A 7,486-nucleotide genomic window follows, 5' to 3' on the forward strand; every position below is an offset into this window, starting at 1 on the left:
TTACAGATTTTTTCGGTTTTCATACAGATTTACAGATTGTTCAAAATAACGATCCAATATTAGTTATGATCTCAATAATAATTTTCCCAACTCACCAATTTTATTTCTACAGCATTCGAATCATTCTGAATGAGAGTCATTTTATCATTCATGTGTAGCGTGTTTCTCATGTTCAATCTAAGGTGAAAAGAAAAAGAAAGTCTATGTCATTCGCTAGCTTTACAAAAACTTTCACATGTATCACAAAATAATTAGTTTAGCGTCTTTCCCCTTCTATCTTTCTGTTTGAACATACAGAACAACGCTCTTCGTATCTACGCAGCGCCGCAATACATGGAGTTTTACATTAATCCTTTCCTCAAGCATATATGAAAACTTTTGTTTGAGTACAGTTATCTGTTATTCATAGTAGCACCGTTTTGATTCGTGAATAAGTCAACGAGACATTAAAATTCGTTAAGAAAAAGTGTGAACATCATTACATAAATTATAATATTAGTTTACTTCTTTGCTGTGGTGGCTGGAAGCAGAGAAGCGACCGGGTCAATACAGATTTCGATACAGATTTTCTGAGAAAAAATTCAGATAAAAAGATTTTTTGAGACCAAAAACACAGATTTTATTATGGCAACCCTTGTGACCACTGCTGTACACGACTATGTAGATGGATAGTTTGATGATTTCTTTATTGATGAAACAGTTTTCATGCTGAAATATCTATTTTTCTGTGTTTGTGCATGTCAGAAGTAGCCCTTTATGACGGTAAGTGAATCAAAGTGGCGAAGCGACATTTATATACTCACTTTAATGCCTCTAGGATCATTACCAATACAATCGCTACACCCCCTGAAAAAAAAATCCTCAACACAGGGATGCCAGGTGATTTTTTCAGATGTCTTCCCATGGTACGAACAAATGTATTCAAATGTCTTCACAATCATATTGAATGAAACTAAATTTCATAACGTATTTTTGAACAATGTTTGATAGATTATCCAGTGTTAATTCTAATTTATATATACAGCGCATTTCGTTAAACTTATCCTGAGGTTATGAGGTTTAATAATCCGTTCATTGAGTGAATATATTCCCAATTCTTTTTCAAAAATGGAACTGTAAAAAATGTGCTATTCGGTACGAAGATTCTAACGCCAAAAATTAGAATGGATGACTCTCATTTGTGAAACAATTTTTATAAATAACTGAATTTGTTTATTTCAGCTGTGAAGATTCGGTTGTAACTCAAACCATATCCGTGTACCGGTATGTAACCGGAACACTTTCGAATTGTGAAGTGATCGTAAAAAAAGCGAGTGAATGACATCAAGACAAAAGTCTTAGTTGATTACTGAAGATAAAAAAGCAAGCGAATGACACTGAGACAAAAGCCTTACTTATTTCGACGATATTATCGGTCATTAGTGGGAATTTTATGGAATAAATATCTCCCAAAAATCCACATACACTATCATACTGAAATGTCTCCACATACTTCATAAGGTCTTCGAAATGTCTTCACAAAACCAAATCTCTTCACAGTAAAGGTGGAAACAGAATGCCGCGTTGTGCGTTGCTTGTCATCAGCTGTCATTGCTTGCGTTTTGTACTAAAACATTCGCCCGACGCAGTCTGTTGATTTGCAGTCACAATCTAGCATTCGCGTCACCACTTTTCATGTAAACAAAAACAAAATAAAATTCGTATGAAAATCTTGTTCTTGTTGTGTCCACGAATCAGTTGAATGTTTTTAAAAACAACACATTGACATATCCGCGCTGGCGGCATTGAGCTTCGTTTACTAGTTTAGGGGAGCGTGAAAGAATAGCTGATTTTCAGTCCGAATGAACACGTTTTCAAAATTAAAATTATGAATGAAAATTAGCTTTTCCATATCAAACTAGTATTCTAAATGAAATGAAATGAAAAACATTTATGTTTGCAGGTGATGAAAAAGTCTTATACGAAAATTGTTTATGAAGACAACTCTATATTATGATTAAAAAAATTCAACAACAATGTTGGAATTGTTTAGCCATATGGTTGAATGAAAGTCGGAAATACGTGTTTCAAGTACTCAAATAACATGATATGAAAATTTTCATTCAAATTTTAGAATTTAAAAACCGGCTTCGTGTCTTCTAATCTGATAGAGATTACGCTAACGAGTTTGAGACCCAAATTATAATTTTAAGTTAATTTGATTCATTTGAAATTACCACCAGACGTCGACACCATGCCACTGTCATCGCGAATTCGGCGCAAGCAGTTTAGAACAAATGTTAGCGTTTAGTACAACGATGCTAATGACGCAACGCATTATTGTGTTCGACTAAATGGAAACACACATATTTAAAATGAAGTGTCAAAGCACAATTGTCGCAACGCGCCCCACCTTAAGTCAAATGTTTCAAAATGAAGACATGGCTTCAAACCGGTCATCTCTGCCTCAACACGAAGTATTATCGAAACTTTGTGTGCTTTCGAAAAAGCTTCGGTTTGAGTGTTGGATTGAAAAACGGCTTGAAGCACGGTGGAAGTTCAACCGTTACACTCTAGATGGCAGAAAGATTGAAGAGGGGATTTGACGCCCTGAAGTTTTCCGTGTTCTTATTCACGCATTGGTAGTCGGCTGAAGGAGTCTCATGGTATTTTATTAGTAGCAATTCTAATTCGTCAAACATTAAGTTTGAAAATTCGACAATTGAAGAGAGACCAGAGGAAACTTTAAGCTGACGAGCATAAAAAAGCTTCATGCAGATTTTCGAGAATACACTCCGGAACCAATAACTTAATTTGACACTTATTGGGATCACTTAAATCGATTGAAGGTTGGGAGTGTGGTTTCGGAAAATGTTGACCACTCTCTTGCGAATCAGTTGCAAAAAATCAGTGATTCGTATTTTTCAAAATATTCATCGTACGGAAGACGACGATAAAATAAAACTTGCCAAGATCCCCTTAGCATTTCCCCACCAATTTATCTTAATCATTCGTTGTGCGCTGTCAAAACGGCAAATCTCTCTTGATTTTCTTCTCAAGTCAGTACGGGGAACAGCGAAACCGCAGCCATAGATCACCGCTGAAAGCGCATAATACACACGAGAGAGCTATATTTTAATTGCGAATTAAATATTTCGGAGATGATATGTGCTGGCTGATGCCGGCGAATGTCAACCGAGTGGAATAGTGCAGTCATGTCGATCCACATGTAAATATGAACATTTAGTCATCTGTAGAGCGAGATGAAGAGAAAGAAGGATACCGTTTCCCGCCATTAAAAGTTCACAGTCTTATTCGAAAGAATAATAGATTTGTTCATTCTTAAGTAATGCATCTTTCGGAACGAAGACTTTGTATACGCATTACGCGGGAAGGTTTCAGTCGTGACGAGATTTGCCGGCTCTCAGAGTTTATGCTCATGTTGACAGTGACTGGTTGGAGCGCTGCCAAATACTCATTAGTGCATTGCAGAAGTAGAATTCCATGAAAATGTCACCACTGCTGGCTCGCGTCTTTGCAATTTCCTCCGCGATGAGTGATTACGATAGCGATCATATATGGTTGGGTTTAATAGTGGATATTTAAAAGTGTATTATTCAGTTTGTGCTGGGATGATAATTCATTGTTCATTTTATATTATTTTTAGCACACTCGACGCACTTCGTTCTACACAAAATAGATTTTTTTTATGTAAATAATTTTGAGCATTCCTGTTTCCTTCCGAAAATGTTTTTTTATACAATACAAATGGCGATTCATTTTCGTTTATATAGATACAAAACAGTCTCAGTTCATCTACATCTTTCAAAAAGTCTAATTTGAAAGTGTTCTCCGGTATACTTTCAAACATGTAAGTTCAAAAAAATTCCTAGCCGTTTCCAGGTGTGTTGTTAAAAATAATACACAACGAGGTCAGAACCTTTTCTATGTTTCCAACCGGAACGTCATAGATGAACATAATCAACAGTAACTGAAGCTTGTTTCTCGGGCATTGTAGGTACCGTTCTGAATCATATTTTGGACAACCTCATATTTCGGACACTTTGTTCTAATATCTTGAATTGCTTAATGCACTGATGATATAACTATAAAATTAATATCACAATTGTTTCTTTAGAGTAATCCCTTGGTTTCAATATCATTTCATATGAGAACTACATTTGAATTATAACATAATCGCCAAAAATCTGACGACACTACCCATTAGGGGCTGCCCACATACCACGTGGACAACTTCAGGGGGATTACGAAAATGTACACGCTTGTCCACGGTGAGGGGGGAGGGGATTTTGATAATGTCCACGTGGGCACGTTAAGTATTTTGACGTGGGACTACGTCTAACCGGAATATATGGAGGGTAAAATGAAAACCTAAACACAGAACATGCAGGAAAAAATGAAAGATTTCGAATGCTTATAGCTCGAACATTTCGTACTGGATAGGAGAGATGTTTGCATCACTTGATAGGGAATATTTCCACGCATCTAATGCAACTAACAAAATGTTGTTTTTCATTAGATAAACAATTGAATAACTGTAAAATATTAGGCGTTATCTAAACGCCCTAACTGCATCGTTTTGATTGGCCCGATTTATGGTTTCCCTAACACAGCCATCAAAACCAAGCAGCCTAGGGGAAATCGGCATTGCAAATACTTGAAAGTATGAGGACTTTTGTTCTCATCGAAAAATGTTCCCTAACACAGACTTTAAAACCAAGCAGTGAAATCGGCATTGCAAACACACGAAAGAGCCTAGAGGCGAGTGAACTGAAAAGTTTAAACCCTCTTGAAGCCAAAAAGAAGAAAAAGAACACACGAAAGTAGGGGGAGCTTTTGTTCCTACCGAAATGTGTTCCCTAATAGAGATTTCTAAACCAAGGTGCCTGGAGATATCGGTATTTCAAATTCATGCAAGTCGGGGGTATTTTTGTTCCGACTGGAATGTGTTTCCCTAACACAGACTTCAAATCCATGAAGCGTGGGGAAATCGGCATTGCGAATTCATACAAATCGGGGGTATTTTTGTTCCGATTGAAATGTGTTTCCCTAACACAGACTTCTAAACCGAGGTTTCTGGGGAAATCGGCTCTGCAAATAAATACAAACTGCGAGTACTTTTGTCCTCGCTTGCCTTTGTGCAGAGTGGAATATGTCTGTCCTAACATGATCTTCTAAACTTAGGAACCTGGGAAAATCGTGCAGCCACTAGAAGCGAATGAACTTCCCAGTTTCAAGCAAATTCGAGATTCGAGAAGTATGTACACTTTTGGGATGTAAACTTCAGAGGGAAATGTAAAATAAAATAATCGTTTGATAATTTTTTTTGTCTTTATTGACAAAAAAACTTAGGCTGAAACTTAGGCTGGTTCATCAAACGTTTGATAATTCTTCCGTACATATATTTTGTTCTAGTCATCATACCAAACGTAAAAGGTCAGTCATTAAATTTACTTGTAACGAAGAACAATCAATCACAATAAATGAATTGACTTTACACGGCATTTGTTCATTTTTTTCACTCATAGAGCAAATATATTGAACTCAATTGAATTTGGAAACTGTTTCATTCAATCAAGAATTTAATCAATACAAACGAATGATTGCTAAGCTAAGGTAGTTCCACGTGAACCTTGCGGTTATATCATAGATATAACCTACTCATTTTTTAAAGTAAAACATTCAAGTTAATAGTCAAAAGTGAATGTGATCTGTTTTGTATTTACACGATTTTTTGAACTGAGTACTCAGTATTCATCAATAAAAATACTGAACTGCCTGAGAGTGCTGCTCGGTCAAACATCCATATTTTTTCAGTTGACTAAAATGTATATTCTGAAGGTAACGCACATGAACTAGGATCCATCAATTTATTCCAATCGGTAATAGAGACCCATTAGATCCGTCAGGATAAAGACACCCAATAACACAAAAATGTTGGATTTTTTGTAGTATTAAAAATCACGACTTAAGTGCGGGTTGAATTCAGCTTTTGCTCTTTTTTTTATCTCATTTATTTATTTATTAGGCTCATTAGCATTTTAGCTGTAACAGAGCCGGGTTTTATTCGTGTACATGTACATATGTTTATGTTTCTATAAATTATAAATTACACAGTAATTAGTAGTAGCCATTTGGGCGTTAAGTTTTCTGTTCCATTACATTATGGTAAATTACACAGTAGTAGCCATTTAGGCGTAAGGGTATTATTTCTGTTCATCCATTGTTCAGCAGACCGGACAGCGGAGACAGTTGATATTGATCATTGTTGAGTTATTTATAGAACAGCAGCCCGATGTTTCTTGCAGAGCAGAGCAGTTGTATGGATGAATCGATCTTATTTCGACCGTGGATCGATTTCCATCGCTGATGATAGTTGCGTGGACGTAGTTATTCTATAACAACACAAAGATGGTCAATTGAGGGCCCTGAGTTTGAACTCACGATCGATCGCTTGGTAAGCGAACGCGTAACCAAGTGGCTACGAAGACCCCCAGCTTTTGCTCTTGATGACAAAACTGTTTGGTTTTTTTTTTGAGAACTCTCAAGGATTTCTGAACATTGAATCGAACAACAAATTCTTCCATGAGTGTACGGGCTGTATCTCTGGAGATCTATTTCTTGCAATGATGTAGTTCTTCATTGATGTCTGGTAATTTTTGTAATACGCTTCTTTTGAGTTGTCTGGAAAGTTCATGCTGCTACTGCTCATTTCTTACTATAAATAAAATCGCTAAATGTTCGTATTCTTGACGTAAACACAAACATAGTGAGAGAGTGAGCAGTGAGCAGCTGCGATGCGTTTTTTGTGTGAGAGAGTGTGTGCGTCTGCGTGTGTTCGTTTGCGTGTATGTGCTTGTGTGTGCGTGTGTGTGTGTGTTTTCATGTACGTGTGCGTGTGCGTTTGCGGGAGTGTGTGTTTTGGTTAGTTGATTTGTTGATGTAATCAAAAACTGTGTGAGAGAGTGAGCAGTCAGCAGCTGCGATGCGTTTTTTTGTGTGTGTGACTGTGCGCGTCTGCGTGTGTACATGTGTTCATTTGTGCGTGCATGTGCGTGTATGTGTTTGTGTGTGCGTTTTTTTTTAGAGCAGCGAGTAGAGAGTAGAGAGAGTGGAAAGGAGAGAGTAGAAAGGAGAGAGGAGAGAGTAGAGACATTAGAGAGTAGAGAGAGTAGGGAGGAGAGAGTAGAGAGTAGAGAGTAGAGAGTAGAGAGTAGAGAGTAGAGAGTAGAGAGTAGAGAGTAGAGAGTAGAGAGTAGAGAGTAGAGAGTAGAGAGTAGAGAGTACAGAGTAGAGAGTAGAGAGTAGAGAGTAGAGAGTAGAGAGAGTACAGAGTAGAGAATAGAGATAGTAAAGAGTAGAGAGAGTAGAAAGTAGGGAGGGTAGGAAGAGTAGAGAGTAGAGAGTAGAGGGTAGGAAGAGTAGAGAGTAGAGAGTAGAGAGTAGAGAGTAGGGAGTAGAGAGTAGAGAGTAGAGAGAGAGTAGA

Source organism: Toxorhynchites rutilus, chromosome 3 (assembly GCF_029784135.1).
Source record: "Toxorhynchites rutilus septentrionalis strain SRP chromosome 3, ASM2978413v1, whole genome shotgun sequence".
In the NCBI taxonomy this organism is placed as follows: Eukaryota; Metazoa; Arthropoda; class Insecta; order Diptera; family Culicidae; genus Toxorhynchites; species Toxorhynchites rutilus.